The following is a 24,139-nucleotide window of genomic DNA, read 5'->3' on the forward strand; positions in this document are numbered from 1 at the left end:
TGTTGAATGAGGACGTCTGTCCCACAGACTGCATTTACCTGTATAGGTGCATATGAGCACTGGCTTGGGAGCCAGATAGATGAGAATTTGGAAACTGGTTCCTCCATTCCCTTGCTGTGTGACCCTGGGCAAGTGACTTCACCTCTCTGAGCCTCAGGCACCTTGTCTGTGAAATCCAGGTAGTAGCATGGGCTGACAGAAAGCTCATTCACGTTAAATATAATATTGGGATACTTGCCACCATGCACAAGGAATTCAAAAAAGTTCACAAAGTGTTCACCATATCAAGGCTTGAAGTAGAGAGAAATCAAACAATTTAGATGCCACAACAGACCAATGGCTACATAAATATATTCATAGTCAGAGTGTGGTCATAAAAGAGAGTGAGACAGACCTATGGGTATGGACATGGAAACTTTTGTAAGACCTACTGAATGAAAAGGTAAGTTGTAGAGTAATTTATACACTTAATAGCATTTATGTAAAACGCACACAAAAACACTACACCTTTCCTTTGGGTGGTTGAAGGGCCAGAACTGGGAATGCAGAGGAGGCTCAAAGGGGGATTTTAACCTCTGTTATCTTTTTGGTTTTAATAATGAGATTATATTCATTTTTAATTAAAATTAGAATGTATTAAATGATACACAGGTGGCTAACACAAGGAAAGAAATGATTACCCCCAAAGGGAGGGCAGTGGTGCTTCCAGCAGGGAGGGGGGCAGGGATGTGTTTGGGAAGGAGGCACCCCTGGGCCCTGGCTGCCTCCTCTATCCCTACCTAAGTAGTGAGCACACAAATGTCCGCTGGATAAAGATTGATTAAGCTGTACATTTATGACTCATCCACATTATTGTGCTTCCTGTGGGCGGGATCAATTCATACTTGTTGCAATATCAGCTGCTCCCCACATATCCCCACCCCACCCCACCCCAATTCGCTGCCAAGAAGCAGACCTCAGTAAAAAGAAGCCCACATTGGGTAGGGTGAGGTCATGGCTACAAATGCTCCCGGGACCCAGGCCGCTGTCCAAGGTACTCAAGCTAGCTTCAACACTTGTCCCAGCCACCCAGACCCTGCCTGTGGCCTGGCCTGTCAGCCTCCGAGACGGCACCACCTATCGCTTCCTCACTCACTTCCTCCAGGCTGGCTTAGGTCCTGCAACCCAAGCCCAAGCTTCAACATGCCTCAGGACCTCTGCTTTTGTTCCCTCCTCCCTCCCATCTTTCCCATGGTGTGTTCCCTCACTTATTCCAGGGCTACTCATCCTCTTCACAGAGAAGTCTTTTCTTTCTAAATATATTTTTACTGCCCAAACCGGTTTGGCTCAGTGGATAGAGCATTGGCCTGTGGACTCAAGGGTCCCAAGTTCCATTCCAGTCAAGGGCATGTACGTTGGTTGCGGGCACATCCCCAGTGTGGGGTGTGCAAGAGGCAGCTGATCGATAACTCTCTCTCACCGATGTTTCTAACTCTCTATCCCTCTTCCATCCTTTCTGTAAAAAATCAATTAAATATATTAAATGTGTGTGTATATATATATAACTGATTTCAGAGAGAAAGGGAAAAGGAGAGAGAGATAGAAACATCAATGATTCATTGTTTGGTTGCCTCCTGCATGCCTCCTATTAGGGATCAAGCCCAAAACCCAGGCATGTGCCCTGGATCGAAATCGAACCTGGGACTCTTCAGTCTGCAGGCCGATGCTCTATCCAAACCAGCTAGGGCCTGAGATGTCTTTTTGATCACACCACCTCCTCGCTCTGTCCTCTCCCTCCCAGCAAGGCTCACTGTCTCCATTCAAGTTTCCACTTGAACGTTCATGCCGGGAGGACAAGGAGCATGTCTGCCCTGTTGGGTTTTAGCCTCCTCTTTAAAAGGGCCTCAGGTGCACAGCACCACACTAATCACAAGCCTTAGCTCACGACATGCTCCCATCAGTGGGCTGGGCAGAGCCCTCTTCCAGTCATCTATTTGCTTATTTGTTTTATTTATTTTTAATAATGTGCTCACATAAATCCACTCAGCATTCGGATTGGAACTGTGACAATGATCATGCTGGCTGGTGTCTGACTTGTTCACTGCTGTATCCCAGCACCTGCACTTGGGGGGGGGGGGGCGCGCTCAGGATGTGTTTGCTAAAGAAGCCAAGGGACAGGGACCTCCACACCATGCGAAAGTAGCTGTTGGGAGCGCCGCCCCCCAGCAGGTGGGTGGGATGGAGAAGAAACCAAAGGCCAGGCCCTCTGCTCAGCCCCCCGCCCTCCCCAAGGCTGCCACCCCCCGCTCGGCCTGGCTAAAGCCTCTCCATAAGATTCCGTTCTACACCTTCACAAAAGGCCCACTACGCCCGTCCCTGTGGTGAGACCCAGGGACACAGGGTGTGTCAGCCTTGGCCATGCCCTGGAGGAGTTCTCAAACCACTCTGCTCCCTGCCCAGTGACCACTGATGATGCTGAGAGACGAGAGCAGCTCCCGAGCTTGCTCAGTGCAGGCACGTGCTCCGTGCTTTCCTTGCGTTGTCCCTTGGCATCTTCCCAATTATCCAATAAAGCAGGTGCTGTTGGTATCCCCCTTTTCTGAGGTGGGTCAGAGCAGGCAGGTCAATTCCAGAGCTGGGCTCCCCTCACCCCAAGGCCTGCTGCCTGAGTTACACGGAACCTACACGTGTTTCTCCTGCAGAGGCCCACGAGATCCCGGGCCTTCTGTGTTTCTGCATACGCGTCTGAGGACAGTGGGAAAGGCATCAACTTAGCGTCACCTGGTGAGTGGTTCGGTGCCAGCTGTGGAGCTGGAGGTGTGGGAGGGTGTCCCCTGGCCCAGACACCACATTTCTGAAGGGCGTCACTAAATGAGACACACATTTTGACTACAATCGGGTGCCACTCCAGGCCTTATCACCTGCAGCACACTACAAATTTTAAATAATTTCATTTAAAATAATCCTGAAATGGTCTCATAAATTTCATTTAATGGGGCATTTTGTTGTCATGGTTAAGAGTGAATGTCTGGCCGAAACCGGTTTGGCTCAGTGATAGAGCGTCGGTCTGCGGACTGAAAGGTCCCAGGTTTGATTCTGGTCAGGGGCATGTACGTTGGTTGCGGGCCCATCCCCGGTAGCGGGTGTGCAAGAGGCAGCTGGTCGATGTTTCTCTCTCATCGACGTTTCTAGCTCTCTATCTCTCTCCCTTTCTCTCTGTAAAAAAACAATAAAAAAAAATATAAATATATATATATATATATATATATATATATATATATATATTTTTTTTTTTTTTTTTTTTTTTTTTTTTAAAGAGTGAAAGTCTGTAATTCCATTTGGTGTTCCTTCATTTTTAGCACACCGTGAGCCTCAAAAATTAGAATTCTATCCAGCTTTGCTGTGTGACTTTGAGCAAGCCACTCAACCTCTCGGGGCCTCTTCTTGAACTGTGTGGTCTCTGAGCAGTATCGACAGAAGGCCCTGCATGCCAGAGAGGGAGTTTACTCAGAGGAGTTTGAGACAGTTCCTGCCATCATGAAAGTGATCTCTGTGCTCTGGGCACTTGAGGGAGAGTGAAGGGTGAAGGGAAATGGGCGTGTTTTGGGTGTGACATGCACTTACTGAGATGGGGACAAGCTCCTGGAGAAGTCCAGGGACAAAGGACCAAGAGTTCTGCTTTAGACAATTCAAAGAGGAGCCCTGGACCGACTGGTTAGAAATACTTTCCACGCCTTTTCTCATTGAAGCGTCTCTGCACTGCGGAAGAGAGCCATCGCCAGCACGCCATTTCACAGGCAAAGAAACTGACCCTCAGCAAAGTTGGAGCATTTGCCTGGCGTCACACAGTGGGAAACAGGACTAGCATCCGGGCAGTTGGATTCCAAAATCTACGCTGCCATGCATGTCCTCTGCCTCTGCCCCAGATCCTTGCCACCTCTTCCCTTTGGCTCCACAGAAAACACTGCCCTTGGACCTGGGCTGGCCATCGGAGACACCCACCTGTCTCTGACCCCTGTCCCGTCATGGCCTCCTGCCAGCAGGAGCCATTCCCTGAGAGTCTCATGCGGGTCACTAGCCTTGAGTCACAGCAATGCTGGGAGGCACGCTGAGCGATGTCCTGAGACCCCGGAGACACTCCAGACTTACAGAGCAAGGGCCGCTCTGTGCTCAGCGCTTGCCTACGGGAGCCTCCTGTGGACAGGCGCCTCTCTCCCCTCCATGCAGGGCCTCCGCCTGGCAATGACCTTCTCATGCCAAAACACCTGTCACCCTGAAGTGTGGGTGAAGAACACTAACTAGTTACCATCCAGGCCTCTGCCTCCCAGAGGCGTCCTGTCCGCAGAAAGGAAAATCAGCCTTCGAACCAAGCCCTGTCCAACCCCAGGCCCTTTGCATGCGCCTTCCCCTCCGCCTTGAGCATCCTTTACCTGGTCAAACCTACCTCACCCCTCAACGTTCAGTTTAAATGCCTCCCCCTCTCTCCGTTGGTTCCTTGGTCTTATTTCTATTTTAGGGGAATTTATCACAGTTTGTGATGTTGCATTTAATTGGTATTCACACTTAAAGAACCGCACCCCCTGTAGCTTTTTTGTTCCATGAAAGCCGGCTGGGTCCACTCTGTTCACTGCTTCTCTCCAGTGCCCAGCATGGGCCGGCCTGGGCAGGTGCTCAGCGGACACGTGGAGTGTGTGTGTCAGTTAAGCGAATCCTTTATGGAGACAAGCAGCCGGGGCAGAGGACTGGAGTCTTCTGAGCCTCAGTTTCCACTTCTGTAAAACCAAGAAAATAATCCCTCTCTTCCAGGGCGGTGGTGAGAATCCAAGCAGACAATGACTATTGACAGTAGTTTGAGAGGGGGTGGGGAGGATGGTCTCTAAATGTAAAAGCTCAAAGGAGCTGAAAGTTAGAGGTCGGGCGAGATCCAGAGAAAGAGCAGGAGAGAAGGGCAAGGCCATTTGTCACTTAATCTTATCTGTTGGACATGTTCCATTTTCTCGTGCACAGATGCTTGCAAGATGGTGGCCGTGACCCGGAGGAGGAAACTGAGGCTCAAAGAGGAACAACCCACTGCCCACGGCATCACAGCAAGTCGGTGGCAGAGATGGGGCTGAACCCCCCACCCTGGCAATCAGGTTCCCCACGTCCCTCCAGGAAGAATCCGACTCCTAGCAGCAAGCTCTCTCTCTCTCTCTCTCTCTCTCTCTCTCTTTTTTTTTTTTTTTTTTAATGCTCACCCGAGGATATTTTCCCATTGTTTTTGTTTGTTTGTTTTTTAGAGAGACAGTGAAAGGGAGGGGGAGAGACATAGAGAGAAACATCGATGTGAGAGAGACACATCGATGGGTCGCCTTCCGCACATGCCCCAACCTAGACGGGGATCGAGCCTGCAACCCGGGCACATGTCCTTGACTAGAATCGAACCCAGGATCCTTCAGTCTGCAGGTCGACGCTCTATCGACTGAGCCAAACTGGCTGGGGCTAGCAGTGAGCTCCTGACAAACATTTATGGCTGGACCAACGAAGAGGGCCAACCAGAGTCACTCAGTCTCCGCTCTGCCACTCACTGGCAGGTGACCTCGGGCAAGTCGCTTCCCTCCCCTGAGCCTCCGTGTCCCCGTCTGCAAAGGGGGGACATGCCTGCCACCCAGGGTGCCGGGGGACCCAGCAAGAGCCCGCAGACGGAGTGCTTCGCAGGCAGTACGAAATCCATACGCAACCATTAGGATTGTTACCCTCCCAGCAAGAAAACAGAACGGGCAAAAGGGCAGGTTTGGGGGAGACAAGAGGCCAGTGAAGAGGGGGCCTGTCAGAGAGGACCTCTCAGAGGAGCGGCGTCCGGAGCCAGATGGAAAGGGACCCGAGCCCGAGGCTGGTTCTCAAGCCAAGAAGTGGGAAGCTGACCTCCTGCCCCCTCTCTCCACCCCCCACCTCAGACCCCTCACCCCCTTCCAGCTTTCCTGGGCCTCAGCCAGACCCCATACACCTAACCACCTGCCAACCTCCTCTCCATCTCAGCCCCCCCACCCCTGGCCCAGCTCAGACGGGCCCTTTGGCTCAGGTCTTGCCCCAGCACATGGTCCAAAGGGATTTTTCTCTCTCCCGTTAGGAAACCCTTTACTAATTGCAAAACCATTATCTGACAGCAGTACAGGAAAATCCCTCCTGGTGAAAGGCCAGAAGAACTGTGTTAGGCCTAAGCCAGCACATGGCATGTGGGTAGGTATGCATGTGTGTACATCACCCTTGGGTGTTTTTGTGGTTTTGTTTTTTTTACAACTTAAAAAAAAATTGATTTTAGAGAGAGGAAGAGGGAGAGAAACATCGATCGGTTGCCTCCCACACATGCCCCCACCAGGGATCGAACCCGCCACCTTTTATTATACAATGCTCCAACCAACTGAGCCACACCGGCCAGGGCATACACACCCCCTTTTTAACCCAGATTGCTTCCTCCCACATGCGAGGGATCAGACACAGAGCTGCTTGCCCCCCTTCCAAACCCAGGTGTCTGTGAGGACTGAGGAGGGGATGGGAGCACGGAGCACTGTGCTGATGGAGGGATGTGTCCACCACCCCTGCCCGGTCAGGTTACTTCCAGGCCCAGCTCCAGAGGACAATCCGGCATCACCATGCCAAGCCAGATGAGAAGGCAGCCTGCAGCCTTGAGCTGTCACAGGAGGAGAGGTGCCTGGATGGAGGGGCGACCAGGCTTCCCAGCAGGAGGACCTGCCGCCCCCTCTCCCCTGGAGCCTGGGAGAGCGGTGTCCCTGCCGGGCACAGGTCTCCTGCTGGAGAGGCCCCGAAGGCCATCGGAGCAGCTCATTTTTCAGGGGAAAACTGAGGCTCAGGGCAGGCAAGTGAGTGCAGCAAAGCCACACAGCACACCTGTGGCAGCCGTGGGCTCCGGCTCCGGCCCCGGCTCTCCAGCTCCGTCTCTGAGGGGTGGATGAGCTCTAACTCCCCCGCACACTGAGAGAGAGAGGAGAGGGGCTTTAGACCCTGTCTCTGTCCCTTCCGCTGGCATTCCTCTGTTTCTTTTCGCGGCCGTGGACTGAGACCGAGGCGTGGGGGGCAGGCAGGTAGGAGAGGCCGGAGGGGGACGCATGGAGCAGAGCAGAGCGAGAGGGGTGTGAGGAAAGAACAGCCGGGAACCGTCAGGGCGAGCAGAGAAGAGTGAGGGGGTTCTTACATCCCTGAAGGGGAGGCAGCCATAAAGGAGAGAGTCCAGTCACCCAGAGAGACGGACAGAGGGAGAGGGAAAACCGGGGAGACAAAGAGGGAGGAGGGGGAGGAAGACCAGTCCAGGTGGGGCACCAGGGTCTCTGTAAATTGCAATCCAGGTGGGGCACCCTTCCATCCCAGCATCCCCTCCTCCAGCGGCAGCCCTGAAGTTTGCGTCTGCCCCCGGCCGGCCAGCCGGGCTGAAATGGGTGGACAGATGGAAAAGGTGTCCAACCCCAGCCCGTCTCCGCCCCGGCCCCAAGCCGCCTCCCCGGGACCGGGGCCCACGTCCAGCGTGGAAGGGAGAAGACAGGCTCCGGAGGATGTGCCTGATCTCGGGCAGGGACCAGAGGGCCCGCCTGCCTGCCTTCCCCCACCTGCTCTTGGCCCCGGCCTGCTGCCAGTGCCCACACCTTCCTCAACCTGTGGCCATCATCTCCCTGCCGCCCCCCTAAAGCCCCCCCCCCAGTCCATCCACCCCCGTACACCCCGAGACCTCTCCTCCAGAGCCCACCTGCCTGCTCCCCGCAGACTGGGGGCCGGGGAGGGTACCCCGCGGCCTCGCTGAGGAGGGGGGCGGGTGGATTGCTGAGGACGGAGGGGCTGCGGCTGACAGGACGAGGAGGAAGAGGAGGGGGCCTCGGTGATGGACGAGGCTGGTTCCGGGTGGGGGTGGCGGGGAGGGGGCAGGGGAGGGCTGGGGGAGGGGCGGTAGGAAGCGGTGTGAGGGGGGAGCGGGACCAGGCTCACATTTGGCATTCAGGGCAGCTGACAATAAAAATGCTTTATTGCCAAGAAACTGGATCGATCGGGGCTGGAGGGGGCCGGCAGGGGGGACGCGGAGGGCTCGGCGAAGAGGCCAGCAGCCGGGCCTCCGCAGCGACCAGGGCCCAGCCGCCCTCCCCCCTGCGCCCCCCTCCCCGCCTCCTGCCCTTTCTCTCTCCTGCAGCCACCGCTTAGTTCTTATTATATTTTTTCTTATATATTTTTCCCCCAGCTTCTCCTGCTCCTGTTATTTTTTTTCTTTTAATTTTTTTTTTTTTAAACTCACTGCACTCCCGATGCCGCAGGCTGGGGGTGGGGGTGGGGTGGGGGTGGGGGCAGGCATCTGCCAGGCCAGGCCCCTACCCACAGGGCTTCCAGGGCTGCTGGCTCTGAGCAGAGCCCCGCTTTGCCTCCACACCCCCCAGTGCAGCCAGGCTCCCCCCGGGGTCTGCCCTCGTGGGTGCCTACCTCCCCCCCCCCGCTGCTCAGGAAACACCCCTGAAACAGCCCCCTCAGACGGGCTCAGGGCCCTCGCCAGGCCTCTCTCCCCTCCCCCCTACCTGGCCCAGCTCACTCCCAGAGCCATTTGGCTGATGGTCAGAACTGTCCGTCAAGGGGGCTCTGAGCCCCTGGGGACCCAGATGGGAGGAGGGAAGGGGAGAGGTCAAGGGTCAAGGCACGTCCCCTTTGCTCGGCTCTCTCCCCTCCCCCTTCCTAACAAAGGGAGCAGCAGCCCGGCGCTGGGGGTGGGGGGCAGCGGGTGCTCGGAAGCCGGGAGGAGAGGGCTTGTAGGGATGGCCAAGGGCAGGGGGTGGGGGTGGGGCCCGCCTGCCCCTCCTCTGCCCTCCCTCGGGTCAAGGCTAAGGTGATTCCTCAACCTCTGGGAGGCTGGGCTGGGAGGAGAGGAGGATCCTGACAGACAAAGAGCCGGAGCCCCGGGGAGTTGTGGGTTGCGGGGAACACCTGGGACCCCAGCAAGCCCCGCTGAGGGAGGGGCAGCAGGCACCCCTCCGGCCCCGGCCTCACCCTCCGCCTGGCCCTGCCCCCCGTCTGCATCCATCCCTGAGGATCCCAGAGCTGCACAAAACTTCTGAGCTTGGCCGTGGTCGGAAGGGGGTGGAAGGGAAACTGAGGCTCAGAGAAGGGAGACAGGCAGGGCCGGGGGCCGGATGGAAGCACAGCCCAGGGTTCCCAGCCTGGTCCAAGGGCCTCTCCCTCTTCCTCCCTTCCGACCTACCTACGGAGCCTCCCTGCCCCACCCAGGTCAGGGGAGTTGAAAGGGGGCAGGGGGTAGCGGGTTCTACAGAGACGGCTGAGGGGAAGACAGGGGTCCGGGGACAGGAGAGAGGAGTTTGAAGCTCTGTGTCTGGCAGGGGCCTGGCACAGCGTCAGCTGGAGCTCCAGCTGCAAAGGGCAGGCGGCGGGTGTGGCCGGGCCTCCCGAGCTCCAGGCCGGCAATGGCCTGGGAAGAGCGTTCAGAGAGGTCCTCTCTCTTGCCCCTGGTCCCACGGCAAAGGAGGAGGATTCGCACCGATGTCTGTCCCCGAGACCCACCGAACACAGCACAGCCTCGAGGCCTCACCCCTGCCCAGCCCGACGGTGGGGGGCAGACGGGACCCGAGGCAGCGAGCAGCTGTGAGCCCCCACCCACGCCCACAGCGAATGAAAGACGGCCAGAAACAAAAAGAAACGGGGAAAATCTGTGTTTAAAATGGCTCACGAAAGCGGCTTTCAGGGAGAGGGCCTCGGCCAAGAGGAAGAGGGGGAGGGTACGGGGGCGGGCCGCTTTTTTGGGGGGTGGGCCAGCCGGTGTGTGCCCCCTCAGCCTGCCGAGAAGGCCCAGATGGGCCAAGGACTATAGGGGTCCCGCTGCCCTCCCCCAAACCTCCCCTCCCCTCGCTCCCTCTCTTTCTCGGCTGGCTATCGACCGGGGCTGTGACATGGTGGATCAATACGGCAGGGATATAAAGCCGGCTGGCTGCCTGCCTGCCTCTGCGTCTCTCTCTCCGCCTGCCTTGCTTCCCTTCCCGGAGCCGCACCCAGGCCCCCCACCCCGGGGTACCCCTCACTCAGGCCTCCGAGGGGCCAGGGCCCACCCTCATCACCACCCCCTGCGGCGGGAGAGCGTAGGGAAGCGCTTGGACAGCCAGGAAGGGGGTGAGTATGGGAGTGGGCAGGGAACAGACGGGGGTGGGGTCACCCTGGCAGTGAAGGGGGCTGGGAGAAATCAAGGGACAGTCCCCCCAGGGCCAAAGTAGGGAGCCCCTCGGGTGGGACCAGCTCAGGGAGGTGGGGTCCTTTGAAGGTATGAGAGAGATGGGTCTCTGGGGGTGGGCGGTGGGTATCTGGGGGCTGAGAGACCTTGTCCTGAGCCCCTGGGCAAGGCAGGCCTGGCGGGGTGTCGGAGTGAACGAGGGTGAGTGAACGCCAAGAACAGAGGGGCCACCCCCAGGCAGCTGGTTGCCCACTCACCAGCCCCTGACTGCCCCCATCCTTGATGTTCCATGGACACAGCCGCCTTGGCCACCCCCAACCCCTAGAGCCTGGCCTGCACGTGTGGGGGTGAGAGGACAGGAGGCTCCAGGGGAAAGGGCTGGGTGACGTGTGCCCCATGTGCTGGGTGGAGTGTGCCCCGTGTGCTGGGTGACGTGTGCCCCGTGTGCTGGGTGTGCGTGTGCCCTGTGTGCCCCGTGTGCTGGGTGTGCGTGTGCCCTGTGTGCCCCGTGTGCTGGGTGGAGTGTGCCCCGTGTGCTGGGTGGAGTGTGCCCCGTGTGCTGGGTGGAGTGTGCCCCGTGTGCTGGGTGGAGTGTGCCCTGTGTGCTGGGTGGAGTGTGCCCTGTGTGCTGGGTGTGCGTGTGCCCTGTGTGCCCCGTGTGCTGGGTGGAGTGTGCCCCGTGTGCTGGGTGGAGTGTGCCCCGTGTGCTGGGTGGAGTGTGCCCCGTGTGCTGGGTGGAATGTGCCCCGTGTGCTGGGTGGAGTGTGCCCCGTGTGCTGGGTGACGTGTGCCCCGTGTGCTGGGTGGCGTGTGCCCCATGTGCTGGGTGGCGTGTGCTTTTGAGTCTCGGCGGTGGGACTCCCAGACTCTGTCTCTCCGCACGGCTCGGTGTCTCCGTACTGTCATGTCTCTGCGACCAGCAGCCTGTGGGTGTGTCCCGGGGAACTGGGGGCTCCGGGTGCACCTCCATGAGTGGATCCCCCACTCTGGTTGTCCCCAAATGTGTGAACGTGCACGGAGCTCCGTCTGTCCCAGGAGCGTCTCCGTGACTCCCGTCCCCAGGGAGCGAGGCGGCTGTGCGTCCCTGTGTTCCAGGAAATGGGAGTGTTGGCGTGTCCATCCCCCACCGGGTGTTCCCGTGAGTGTCCGGGGCTGTGGCGTGTGAGCCCGTGTGTCCGTGTGTGCGGCTCCGTGCCTGTGTCTGTGGGTGGCTGTAGGTGTGGCCGTCTCTGCACAACCGGAGCCCTTCCCTTTATGAGTGTCAGAGGTCCTTGTGCTTTCTGTGTGTCTACGTGACTCCCGTGTGTGTGTGACCACGGCCCTGTGTGTCTCCGCGGTGGACTGGAGGCCCTGGGTGTGTTTCGTGTGTGGCATGGTGACTCGGTGCACAGGATGGCGCTGGGGGAGGACTGAGCCTAGCCCATTTCATTGCTGTATCGCCTCACATCCCAATGGCAGGGCCTGCTTGCCTCTTCCATTCCCGTCCTGAGCCCGACCCCCACCAGGAGGGCCCAGGGCCCCTCCCCCGCCCCTCACGGCGGGACCTCTGCTCCTCAGCATCCCCCCCTTTGGCAGACGCCACCTCAACTCCACAAAGCGACCTCCGTCCCTCCCAACCCCCCCAGCGCCACCCGCTCCCCCACCCTCCCCCCACCACAAGTCCAGTCCAACCCAGACAAAAGCAATTACTCCTGAGGTAGAATGTGAGTGTGGGTGTTAGAATCAGAAAAAAGGGGGGAGGGAGGGGGAGCGAGAGGCACACACAGAGGCAGGGACGGACGCCAGAGACGCGGAGAGACAGGGATGAGGCAGAGACCCGCAGAGAGTATGAGAGAGGGACGGAGAGACGGAGGATGAAAGCGATGAGCAGAGACAGATACAGGAGGCAAAGGCGGAGGAAAAAAAGCAGAGGAAGGACAAATGAGAGGGCCAGATGGAGAGACAGAGAAGCAGAGACGGAGAGACAGGAAGAGATAGAGGGGAGTGCGAGCACAACAGAGCGAAAACCCAGTGATGGAGCCACGCAGAGGCGGCGGAGATAAAGAGAATGGGGGCCAGAGGCAAGGAGGGCGGCAAAGAGCAGGGGAGGCAGACGAGGGGGCGGGGGGCGGGGGGCGGAGAGGGCAGATAGGGAGAAAACTGGAGCGATACACAGAGAGGAACTGAAAGACTGAAGAATGAATGAGGTTGAGACAGAGAGATGAAAGGGAGAGAGAAACAGGGAAAGGAGACAGGAAAGCGAGAGAAAGCCGGTGAGAGGGGCCTGAAGGACATGCAGCCAGAGAAGGAAAGTCTCAGATAGCAAAGCAAGAGAGGGCTGGAGGGAGACCCAGTCCACAGCGACCTCTCTCCCTCTCTCTCTCTCTCTCTCTCTCTCTCACACACACACACACACACACACACACACACACACACGGCTTTCTTCCCACCCACCCCCAGGCCAGAAGCCAGGGGTGCCCAAGCCCTTTGCACACCCTCTGGGCACCTGTCAGACGCCACGGGGGGGGGGGGGGGGGAGATGGACTGACAGGGGCGCCTTGGGAAGCAGCAGACGGGGCTCAGGATCACAAGGGCGTGAGGGAGCAGAAAATCCTCCTACCACACTCCTGGCCCTCTCCCTCCTCACACAGACACGCGCTAGGGGCTTGGTCACTCCTTACAGTCCGCCCGACACAGGGGCCGCTCAGGGGCGGGTCCCCGGACACCAGGCACAGCATGTCCTCCTGGCCCCCCGGCCACCTTCCTTGTCTTGCTCTTTCCCGTTGCCAGTCACCCTACGCGCCCCGTGGCTTTCGCCGGACCACCGCTCGCCCCTCGCTGGCACACGCCCACTCGCTCTGCTTCCCTCTGACCGGCTCCGGGTCCCGCTCTGCCGGCCCGGCTGTGTGCTGCCCCCGTGTCTCTTTGTCTGCGCGGCTCAGGGGCCCCTTCTCTCCGGGAATTTCTCTGTCTCCGAGTCTCTCGCTCCCGCTCTCTTTTCTCTTCTCGGCTGTGTTCCTAGACTCCCCTTTTTCCACGAGGAGGGCTGAGGAGGGCTGCTGGCCACGCACAAACCTCGGGAGCCACTCTGGCGTGGGGGGCAACTCCTTTCTCGCTCCTGCCTCAAGAGCTATGTTTTCCTTCTCTCTTCCTCGCCCCTCCACCCCAGCCAGGTCCACATCTCCGTGCGGCTCTCTCTGGAAGCAGAAAGCTAGACTGGACCTAAGCACACCCTGCATGCAAGACTGGCAACAGATCCGAGCTCAGGGGAAAAGGAGGCAGCTCAGGTGCAGGGGAGAGGCCAAGCCCTGGGTGAAGACCAAGTAAAAGAGGAGAGAAGAGGGCGCCACGGAGGAAAAGGAAGGAAGAGGAAGGAAGCCAGAGGCGGAGACTCGGCCTCTGCAGGGCAGGGAGCCTGACAGCCTGCCGGGCCGAGGCCAAGGTCAAAGAGTGGGTGCATCATGCCTGGGGTCATGGGTCAGAGTCAGCGGCCTGCCCTCCACTGACCAGTGCCCTCGATATGGAGTCACAGCAAGCACCTGCCCCCGGCCCCTGGGGCTCCGCCTTGCCAGGACGGTGGCACTCCAGCCTTCGGTTATTCTGGGGCCGTCACGGACCTCAGGGGCCCATCAGGCCCGGAAGCGCCAAGAGACCTGAGCCACTGTCCCCTCCTGTGACACCAGCCCCGAGGCTGGCAGCCACACTCGTGGGGTGTCACAGCCACCCAGAGACGGCAGAGGCAGCCGAAGGAATGGTGATCCCTCGTCACCTCCCAGCATCTCGATGGCAGCAGCCCTCGCCTCCCGACCCCAGTGAGGAGCTCTGCTGCCTGCAGCCTGGACAACGTGCCTGCGGCCACACGCCCTGCCCACTGCCCACAGCCAAGGAGCCACCGCACATGGAAGCTCTTGCCTGGCCCCCCCCTCTCCCCTCCCCCCAGCCACACCTGTAACAGCCCTCAGCCTATTCTTGTAGCCAAACCTAAGCCCCACGCATCCTGAGGGTGGCTAATGGCCCAGGGGGTCCCGGCAAGTCCCGGACCCCACCTGCTGCTTCTTGGTTCTTGACTCAGCACCCCTGTACTGCCTCCCAGGCCCCCCCCCCAGATGTCCCTCCTCCCTGCACAGTCACCTCCCAGACCCAGCGATGGAAGCCTGTCCCCCACAGCTAAGGTCCCGCTGCTGGGGCACCCCGAGCCCCCTTACGCTGTGTGTGGGGCACCCTGGGCACGCCTTGGGGCTTGTGTCTGAGTCACCTGTGACCCCAAGAAAGATGGAAGGACAGAAGGAAGGGCGGTTCAAGGTTCAAGGTTCAAGGTGGAGGCAGAGCCATGCTCCTGCCCAGCCCTGGCCGGGCCGTGGATGCCGTGGACGCCACACCACACCAGCATCCGCGGTCCCGCTCCCCCCGACCTCCTCCCGAAGGAGCTCCCCTACGACCTCCTCCCGAAGAACAGGAGGCCGCAGCGGCCGTCACCGCCCACGCCTCGCTGCCCAGGGCCCGCAGACCTGCCAGCTCAGAGCCGGGGCCCCTCGGAAGGCACACACGTTGCCTCTCTGCGTCTCCAGGCGGAGGGAACCCCAGGAAAGCTCAGGAGAGGTCGGCTGAAGGAATAAATGAGTGGATATGGTTTGTGTGTCTGTGTGTTCACTTATCCACTCAACAGATACCGTGAGGCCGTGGGAGACACTACACACGTGACGTGTGATCAGATATGGAAACAGCGCTTGAAGCAGGGGCGGGCGGGGCAGGCCAGCGGGGGGGGAGGGGGAGGTGAGGGACCCTGAGGTGGCGGTCTGAGGGAGGTGGAGGAATGAATCCAACCAAGAGGGAGAGGCCTGGCGGGCTGGGGTGAAAGCAGAGGGAGTGAAGGGGGCACGTGGCACCAAGGCCGGCCGCCCGGCGCCTCCAAGACTGGAGGGGGTGTCGCTCATGGTGGGGCTCCAGGCACCAGCTCCCACTGGGGCGAGAGGCCGCCATCCCCACCTCTGAGAGTGGTTATAAAGGAAAGGCCACGGGGTGGGCCGTGCTTGTTGTAGTTGTTTGTAACAAAATGACAGACCTAACGGGGTGCGGCCCCCTTCAAACATCTGCCGGGAGGCGGACTTCCCCTCGGACTCAGGCGCTTTGGTAGCAGCCTGCACGGTGAGCTCACAGACCAACGTCTCTGCTGTGGGTCACTCTCTAGTTTCTATCAGAAAAGCAACAAGTCACCCAGTATCGTCCAATCCCTTCGTTCTAAACGTATCAGGCTGACACCAAGCAAGACTCCCCGTGCTTCCCCACATCAAACCTGCTCTCTGCCCTTGGCCAGGTGGCTCAGTATGGTTGAATGTCGTCCTATGCATGTTCGATTCCTGGCCAGGGCACATATCCAGGTGGCAGGTCTGTCTGTCTGTCTGTCTGTCTCTCTCTCTCCTCTCTCTCTCTCTGTCAGTGTCTCTGTCTCCTTCCCTCTTTCTTCCCCTCCCTCTAAAGCCAGTAAAAATACATCCGTGAGCGAGAATTTTTAAAAAGATGGCTCTCAGAGCACCAAGATTGGCATCCGAAGAGGATCCCCACCCCTGGGTGAGTTTTGCTGAGGCGGAGGAAGAAGAGGTTGACGTTCAGGCAGACCCTCGTTCAAACTCTGCCCCCGCCTCTTACATGCTGTAACCTTGGGCCACTTGCCTCCCTTCTCTGGGCCTTCAGTTTCCCTCTCCTGTAACAGGTGACTGCCATCTACTTCGAGGGCTGCAGTGAAGGTTCATGCAGTGCCCAGAACCGGCCCTGGCAGGTAGGTAACCCCTAGTGACCCTCCGTTCCCTCAGTAGGACTGAGCTCTCGGGCACACTACCACATCTGCCACCTGCATGTCTATGAAAAGTCAGCAAACACCTGTTTGAACACAAAGAACGGACATCATGGGTCTGATCGTCACCTCCACCAGCTCTGAAACATAAACCGCTTTTTAATCGCCTCCGCTACTCTAGGCCAGCTTTTGGGCATTCTGCAACACCTCCAGCCCTCAAACAAATGCTGCTCCCGGAAGCTCCTTGACCCTCTCTCAAGGTCAAGAGCGTCGGAGCGCGTGAGTTCCCGGGAAAGCTCCAGTCTGGCTCCCGGGAGAAAGCAGGCAGCTGCACCCAGCCCCCTGCTTCCCCTACCAGTGAGAAGGGGGTTCACGGAGGAACCTCGGAGCACACAGCCGTGCGGATGCAGAGATGCGTTTTCCCGGGAGAACGTCTAGACTAACACCAGAAGTCTACGGGCTAAGGCCGCCTGAAACATGCGGTTTGGACCACACGTGGATTTTTTAAATTCTGTGTTGGTTGCCAGCATTTAAAAAAAAAAAAAAAAATTGGGAGATTGCCCATGAAAGTCTGGATTTCTGGCTTCTCTGGGGGAATCAGAAAATCAGGCAAGTGGAGAGCCACCCCCTGCCTCTCTGCAGGGGCGTCAGTACTCCTGCCGAGCAGCCCGCCCCTGGCACTTCCTAGGCTGTAGTTCCCACCACATCAGGTTGCAAACCCTGGCCTGCAGTTTCCTCTGCCTCTTGGAGTGAGTCTGTGACCCCTGGTGCAGCAAGGACGCCTGGGTAAGAGGCCGAGAAGGGCAGCCAGAGGACTCCCCAGGGGTCCCGAGGCCTGCGCTAAGCTGCTCCTGTTGGAATAGGGCTGGCAGCGTGGAAGTCCCACCCCGGAGGCCCGGGCCCTACTCACGAAGCTCCTTGCCGGCCTCCGAGCCCCTGCTCTCCGCGGGGCTGAGGGCTGGAGAGCACTGCCTCTGCCTGGGGCCTCGGCGGGCCCCAGGGGGCTCTCGGAAGCCCTCACCTGTCCCGGGAGCTTCCAGCTCTCTCTCGAGCTCCTGCTTTGGAGCCTGCAAGCTTTCAGGAAGTAGCTTCTCACCCCCACGTCCTGGGGGTGGCTGCTGTGACCACCCTCCTTCGGCAGGTGGGGAAACTGATGCTTGCACAGCTGGCCTGGGGCACAGACGGGGAAACTCGGCTCCAGACTGGAATTGGAACGGCCTCACTAGCCTTCAGGGGAAGCGTAGAAGGTGGCTTCTGCCATTATCCCTTTAACAGACGAGGAAACGGAAGCTCTGACGGTCCCCCGTCACTTGCAGTCAGAAAGGGACAAGAGGGGACTCAGACCCAGGTGTGCCGTACCCCACGCTGCGATCTGAGCCACCAGGTTACCCCCTCGCTACCCTACTGAGCCCCGACACTCAGCAGCAGAAACCCCCTCCGTCGCCAACACCCGGAACCACTGGTTCGGCCAGAAAGTTGCAAGACACACAGAGGGTGAAAACACGAATTAGTCAGACGAACCTCGTCGGGGACAGGGCAGAAAGACGGGCAGCACCCCCTGGAGAGGGTGGGGGGGACAAGGATGAGAAAGCAGGGGGTTCTGAGAGGAAAGGGACCCAGAGCACACCTCTGGGGCCACTGCCCTTACCTCTTGGGTAGACGCAGCGCAGCTAATACATTCAGGCCACCAACCCGGTCCAGCTGAGAACCTGGGGAGAAAGGAGAAGGTCGTCAGCATCCTGGGGGATCCGTGAGGCGTCCCCACCTCGGGCGGAGGGACCCTCCTCCTGCCGCAGCGTCAGAGTCACACGCTGGCGAACGTGGCACCAGGTCCTCACAGCCCCTTGCTGCCGCCGGCGTCAGGGCCAGGCCCTGAGCCTCAGTGTTCCCGTCTCATCAGTGGGCACACGGCCTCCTGCCCGGGCGAAACATGTTTCCCCACCGGGTGGGTCTGTCCTGCAGCGTTAGCCGAGGCAGGGGGCCCAGCGGGGGCGGGGGGGGGGGGGCGGCGGCGGATATTCAACACGAACATGACGGATGACTGAGTGGGTGGATGGACAGACAGAGGAGTTGATTCATTAACGAGCTATGGCCCTAACTGGTTTGGCTCAGTGGATAGAGTGTTGGCCTGCGAACTCATTAATAAGCTATGCAGCTCGGAGGAAGGCTGGGAAGATCGAATGAGAAGGAAAGCGAAAGGGTTACTCATCCTTAGGTGCCTAAAGCTGGAAATAAAAGCCACGCTGATGCCTGTGACGTGGATGCCTGCTCCTTCGTTTACTCATTTGGTTAATGGGCAGACGCCAGGCGTGTCTGAGCCAGCTCCAGACCACGTGTGGTGGGCCCCAGGATGGACCAGACAAGACCTCTGCCCTGTCTCCCAGGGGCTCATGGGTGGGGGGTGGAGTAAAGAGCTATGCCAACATCTGGTGGGCAGAGGGTTCCGCGGGGATCCCAGGGGAGGGCAGGGAAGGCCTAGGCAGAACGCGGGCCCCAGCCCAGCCTGGCAGACAATCCCTCCAGTCAGGCAGAGGGGCAGGTGGAGCCCAGGGCTCAGCAGGAACATGGGAAGGACAAGGCGGGACAGACCTCAGGGCTGCGCCCAGCAGAGCCTGCCCAGGCAGCCGGTGGCGCAGGAGCGGGCTCTGGGTTGTCCTTAGAATAAGGCGATCAGACGTCCCGCTTTTGGAGGGACAGTCCCGATTTTTAACAATTTGTCCCGTGTCCTGGGGCGCTTTTAAAAATGCCGTGGGACGCGGGACAAATTGTTAAAAATCGGGACTGTCCCGCCAAAAGCAGGACGTCTGGTCACCTTACCTTAGAAAGGCCTCACGTGCTCTGTGCAGGAGGTAGAGTGGGTGGAGGGCGGACAGGATGTGGGGAGAGCTGTCCCCACAAAGTGTCTGTGGTCCTCTCCGCAGCCCCACAGGAAGGCAGTGACCGCCGTGTCCTCCCCACTCTGCAGAGGCAGCGGGGGAGGCGAGAGGAGACCTGACTTCTCGGGACCAGGACGCTGTGCCTGGGGTGCGGGCGGAGCGGGCCTCTCCGGCGGAGTGAGTGCCTTCCCTGAAGCCTGGAGCCCGCCTCGTGGGGACACCGTCCTCTTGGGGAAGCCCTGGACCTGCGCAGAGACACCTCGCCCTGCTCGCTCCGGCGCCCAGAGCGGGCAGGGACCATGGCACAGGGACGATGCCCCGAGGACACGTGCCCACCAGGGAGTGCTGAGGCCTGGACAGAAGCGACGCCGGGAGCCGGGACTCAGAGGGAGAGCCTGTTGGCGAGGTCCCCAGCCAGGACTCTCCCCTCGTGTCCCTGTGGTGCACTCCCGGGGGTGGGGGAGAGTCAGGAGGGGACAGACAGCGCATCAGCCATGGACCTTGCCAGTGGGCAGACCCCTTTTCCATCTCATGGCACATCTGGCAGCACAGATGAGGCCCGGGACCAACCAACAACACAAAGACAGGACAGGAGTTCAGGAGGAGAAAGAGCAGAAGACGGGCTGAGACACTGAAGAGACAGACAGACAGGCGAACCAGTGGCTGGACAGAAAGGTGGATAGATAGACAGGAAAGAGAAGAGATGGGGAGACAAACGGACAAAGAGGGGGCGTGGAGGGAGCCACGGGCAGGGAGGCCAGGGAGAAGCCCAGATGGGGAGGAATCAAGCCGGGTAATGGGGACCAGGTGTCGGCCCAACTCCACCCCATGGCCCTCTCTCTACCTGGGCCTCCATCTGCAGGGGTGGGAGGGGCAGGGACCCCTGGTTCCTCGGGGGAGGGAGGAGCTGCCCCCACCCCTCCCCGGAGCTAATCAGCGGCTGTCATCTCCACGGTGAGGTCTTGGTTAAGGAGATTTAGGGCCGGGATCAATAGGAAATTTAAAAATCGATGCAGCGCGCAGGGCAAAATCGATGGCGTTTAATCGCCTTGCCGATTCCCAGTCAAAACAATTAGCCGCGCCGAGTGTTGAACACGGTGGCGACACGGCATTAACCGTCAATATTGGTGTAAGTGATGGCGGGCGGCGGGGAATCCCTGGGCCTCGGAGGGCAGGAGTCAGGCCGCCTCAGGGATGGGGTCTTCCCGGGGCAGCGCCCATGCTGGGGCTCCTGCCTCCGGCAGGGACCCCACTGTCTCCTCACTCTGCCCCCTCGGCTGCTGCGATGCCCACAGGCAGCACCCTCCCCCCACACCCCCCCGCACACACCATCTGCCTCCAGCTCCTTGCCCCAGTCTCCCGGACGCCCCATATGCCCTGACAGACCCTGCTCCCACGGAGAGAACACCTCTCCTCTCTCCGGGCCCTGCGGGAGCTGGGCCCAGGGCCTGAGGGGAGAGGCGGTGGGAGTGGGGGCGGTTTAGAAAATGCGTCTCCCCATTTCACAGATGTGGAGTCGGGGACAGGGAGTGACCCACACAGGAAGGGGAGGAGCCTGGGCTGGAGCCCCATTTCTCTAACTCCGGATCTACGCTGCTCCACAGAGAAGGGGAGATCTCCGGAGTATTCCCTGGAGAAAGGAAGAGCTCAGCCTTGGGCCTGGCCCCTCCGCTCTCCTCGCAGCGGCTACCATACTTTGCTGTGTCCCGCGGTCTGTCTGCTACCTGCCTGCCAGACTGTGGGCTCGTGGTGAGTGGGTTGGGATCTGGCTCCTCGGGGGATTCCCAGCATCAATCAGCACAGGGGACGGCCCCACGCTGGGGCCCAGGACAGGCCTGAGGGTGACCGTGCCCCCTGGCCCCACAGACACAGGCTGCCCACATACGCCTCCACGGAGGGACAAACGGACTGCGGGGCTGCCCCCATGGCCAGTCCAGCAGAGCGGCCTTTCGTGAGCATGGCCAACGTGTCCTGAGCAGTGGGCGTGGTTGGTGGCTCTGCAGGTGTGATCTCACAGAATCCTCACAACCAGCTGGTAACTACCACCCCCGAGATTCAGAGGAGAAAAGGGAGGCTCAGAGAGGTGAAGACACCTGCCCGAGGTCACACAGCCAAGAGGCAGATCCATCTGACTGGACGCTGAGGGGCATGGGATGCAGAACAAGCAAGACCTAATGAGACCAAGCAAGAGAGAGGGATGCAGGGGCGAGGGCGGGAGGGGGTGAGGGGCGGGAACATGGCACCTAGACAGAGGACCAGGAGGGGCCCCCACAGAGCTGGGGGTGCGGGCAGGGTGAGCAAGGCAGGGGCAGACCTGGAGGTGGCACCCGGGCTCCTGCCCCGGCAGGACCAGGCTGGGAGGTGAGGAGGACAGGCTGGCTCTCACCTTCTCTGAGCTTACAAAGGGCTCCTGGTTCTGGGGTGCCGCGGGGGGCAGGCGGAGGCTCCCGAGGCCACCTGCTCCCCGGCACGGAAGAGCCAGGCTGGGGTGTGTGCAGGGAGGAGGCCCATGAGATGCGCCAGAGATTGATCTGACAAGGTCCTAATCAAATGGTCAATATCCCTGACCTGACCACTTAACCTATTGATAAGCTGGCAAGGAAGGAGCAGGCGGTGAGAGGGCTCAGGGAGGGAGGCAGGGGGGGGGGGCAGGGGGGGGGGGGAGCCTGATGAATGTGCTGAGGTCGCAGCCTGCCTGGGGCTGGGGGCTTCAACCCAAGCCCCTCCCTGCACCCAGGGCCCCTCAGTCCCTCCCTGAGTGAGACTGGGAGCCGTCCCAGCACCCTCTCCACCCCTCGGACCCTTGGATGGTACCCTAGCTTTGCACACATCTGGGGGACCTCTGGGGGTCTTAGTGTCCTCATCTGCTAATGGGGATACTTATAACTGGGAGCAGCCTGGGGTCCTATGACCGGGGTCTGGTACCATACATGATGGAGGGCTGCGAAGGCGCAGGAAATACGCTCAAAACATGTTCATTGACAAGTGTGTGATGTTCCTAATCCATTGTTAGGAGGGAAAAGGCCGGTTATAAACTGGCATATGGCGTATGATCCCGTTTTTGTGAAACACACACACACACACACACACACACACACATTTTCACCAAAGGGAAAAAAATTAAAGCGGAAGTCAGAACTCGGAGTTTGGCCCCAGGCGTCTGAGTTCTAATCCACTCCTGGGGTAAAATCGCAGGGGTCCTACCCGGTGAGAAAAAGCTATCGAGAAGGCTGACCGTCAGGAAGTTAGTTTTTGTTTCATTTAACTGGTTGGCCATGGTAGGTTTTTATCCTCATCTCTGAAAATCTGCATTTTCTTCCTTCCTTCCTTCCTTCCTTCCTTCCTTCCTTCCTTCCTTCCTCCCTCCCTCCCTCCCTCCCTCCCTCCCTCCCTCCCTCCCTCCCTTCTTTCTTTCTTTCTTTCTTTCTTTCTTTCTTTCACAATGAGAAGATATCACATCGGCTAACATTTGTTTGTAATTATAAAAACTGGGCTAACTAACCCGCAGCGGCGGGAGGCAGGACCGTGGCGAGGCACCGGTGGGGGCGCAGTGAGGGTGCTCCCAGCCAGGCCTGTGACCCAGCAGCCCGTAATGTGCGTGAACCCGCAGCGCTGAGCGGAGAAACGCTTGCTCCTCCAGGGGAAAGGGCAGGGTAGGACCACGCCGAGCCCTCCGCCCTGTCCCCTCTTCGGGGAACCCGGCCGGGGGTCACAGACAGGAGCGACAGCCGGAGGGAAAGCCACGCCCCAGAGGGAGGGAGAGGGCTTCCTCAAAGTCACACCTGGCAGCGACAGAGCTGGGCCCCACGCCGGGGCTCCTGGCTCAGCTCCTGCCGGGAGGGGAGGCACTGCGAGGGCACTCGTGCACGGAGGCCAGGGGACCCGTGAGAGAGCTCACTCTGCGGTGGTCCAAACGCCACGCTGCTCCCCTCGCTGCGTGGCCCTGAGCAAGTCCCGTCTCCTCTCTGAGCCTGTTTGCTCAAACGTAAAATGGAGGCAACATCACCTGCCTCACAGCGCTGGTGTGAGCGATCAGTAAGACCATGGTTATACCAAACTGAGCAGGAGGCCTGACACAGAAAGGGGCAAGTGAGGGGCGGAAACGATGTCAGGTTTATCAGCCGCAAATGCTGTATGTGAGAGGCAGGAGGAAGCCCAGTGGGAGGGGAAAGGAGAAGGTGCATCCTGGTAATCTGTCTTGAGGTGAGTAAATGCAAGGAAACATCTGGCTAAAAGTGTTCTTCGTTCATTCAGTCATTCAGTCATTCATTCAGTCATTCATTCAGTCATTCATTCAGTCAGTCATTCAGTCATTCAGTCATTCAGTCAGTCAGTCATCCAGTCATTCATTCAGTCATTCTGCCAGTCAGTCATTCTGTCAGTCAGTCATTCAGTCAGTCATTCAGTCATTCTGTCAGACAGTCAGTCGGTCAGTCAGTCAGTCAGTCAGTCAGTCATTTAGTCACTCATTCATTCATTCAGTCAGTCAGTCAGTCATTCCAGTCAATCAGTCAGCATTTCCTGAGGTCAGTTCCAGGCGAGTGCCTGTGCAGGCTCTACTACCACCCAGATATAGGGAGGAAGGTTCCCACTGGGCCAGCGGGGGCTGGGCTCTCCTCTGAACGTTCTGCCTCAGGGACCCCCACACTGACGGCGGAGCACAGCACGGGCCCCGCTGGCCGGCCGGTGCGGTGGCGAGCAGGCGTGTGCACAGCACACGTTGAAACAGTAAGCTCTGTGCAGACGGCTAGGTCCCCTTTGTGACTCAGCACCCGCGCCCCAGGCCTGACACTCCGGGGGCACGCTGTGCTGGGGTTTCCCTCCATTTCTTTTTAATGAAAAAAAAAAAAAAAAGTTCAAAGCACCCAGCCCCATCCTAACACCTGGCGAGTCCTCAGTAAATCGCCGCTGGTGATAGTAACATCATCCACGCACAGTCTCTCTTCATCCCACAAACCTTATCTTCCCGAGGAGGAACGCTGACCTGCCCACAGCCACGCAACCAGCACAGGACTCTACGCAGGTGCATGTGTGACTCCACGGTCTGGGCTCTCCCCTTCCTCATGGCCCAGACGGCGGGGGGAGAGGGGGAGGCAGCAGTGGGGATGAGCAGATGTGATGACGGGGGCCAGGATGGGTTGGCTGGGTGGGGGAGCTTTGTGAGGGAGTCGGAGGGGAGCACACAGACCCGAGTGGTGAGTTTGTCGTCCGGTTGCTTCGAGGCGCAGGCAGGAGTCAGCCTGTCTTACCGCCACCCCTTCAGCCCGTCCCCAGGCGCTGAGATCCCTCCACCTGGCCGGGCGCAGTGGG

General features: G+C 59.3%; 2 protein-coding genes across 17 annotated transcripts in view; one reads left to right on the forward strand and one right to left on the reverse strand.

Annotated features, from left to right (window-relative positions):
• LOC118702294 (carcinoembryonic antigen-related cell adhesion molecule 1) overlaps window positions 1–24,139 on the forward strand; it is an 813,263-nt gene that overhangs the window by 416,093 nt on the left and 373,031 nt on the right. The window lies entirely within an intron of this gene.
• POU2F2 (POU class 2 homeobox 2) overlaps window positions 1–24,139 on the reverse strand; it is a 75,897-nt gene that overhangs the window by 41,766 nt on the left and 9,992 nt on the right. Inside the window, exon 2 of the mRNA XM_045570964.1 lies at window positions 17,602–17,662. The gene's annotated coding sequence lies outside the window, so the exon portion shown is untranslated. The remainder of the gene's footprint in view (window positions 1–17,601; window positions 17,663–24,139) is intronic.

Source organism: Pipistrellus kuhlii, unplaced genomic scaffold (assembly GCF_014108245.1).
Source record: "Pipistrellus kuhlii isolate mPipKuh1 unplaced genomic scaffold, mPipKuh1.p scaffold_m20_p_38, whole genome shotgun sequence".
NCBI classification, from domain to species: Eukaryota; Metazoa; Chordata; class Mammalia; order Chiroptera; family Vespertilionidae; genus Pipistrellus; species Pipistrellus kuhlii.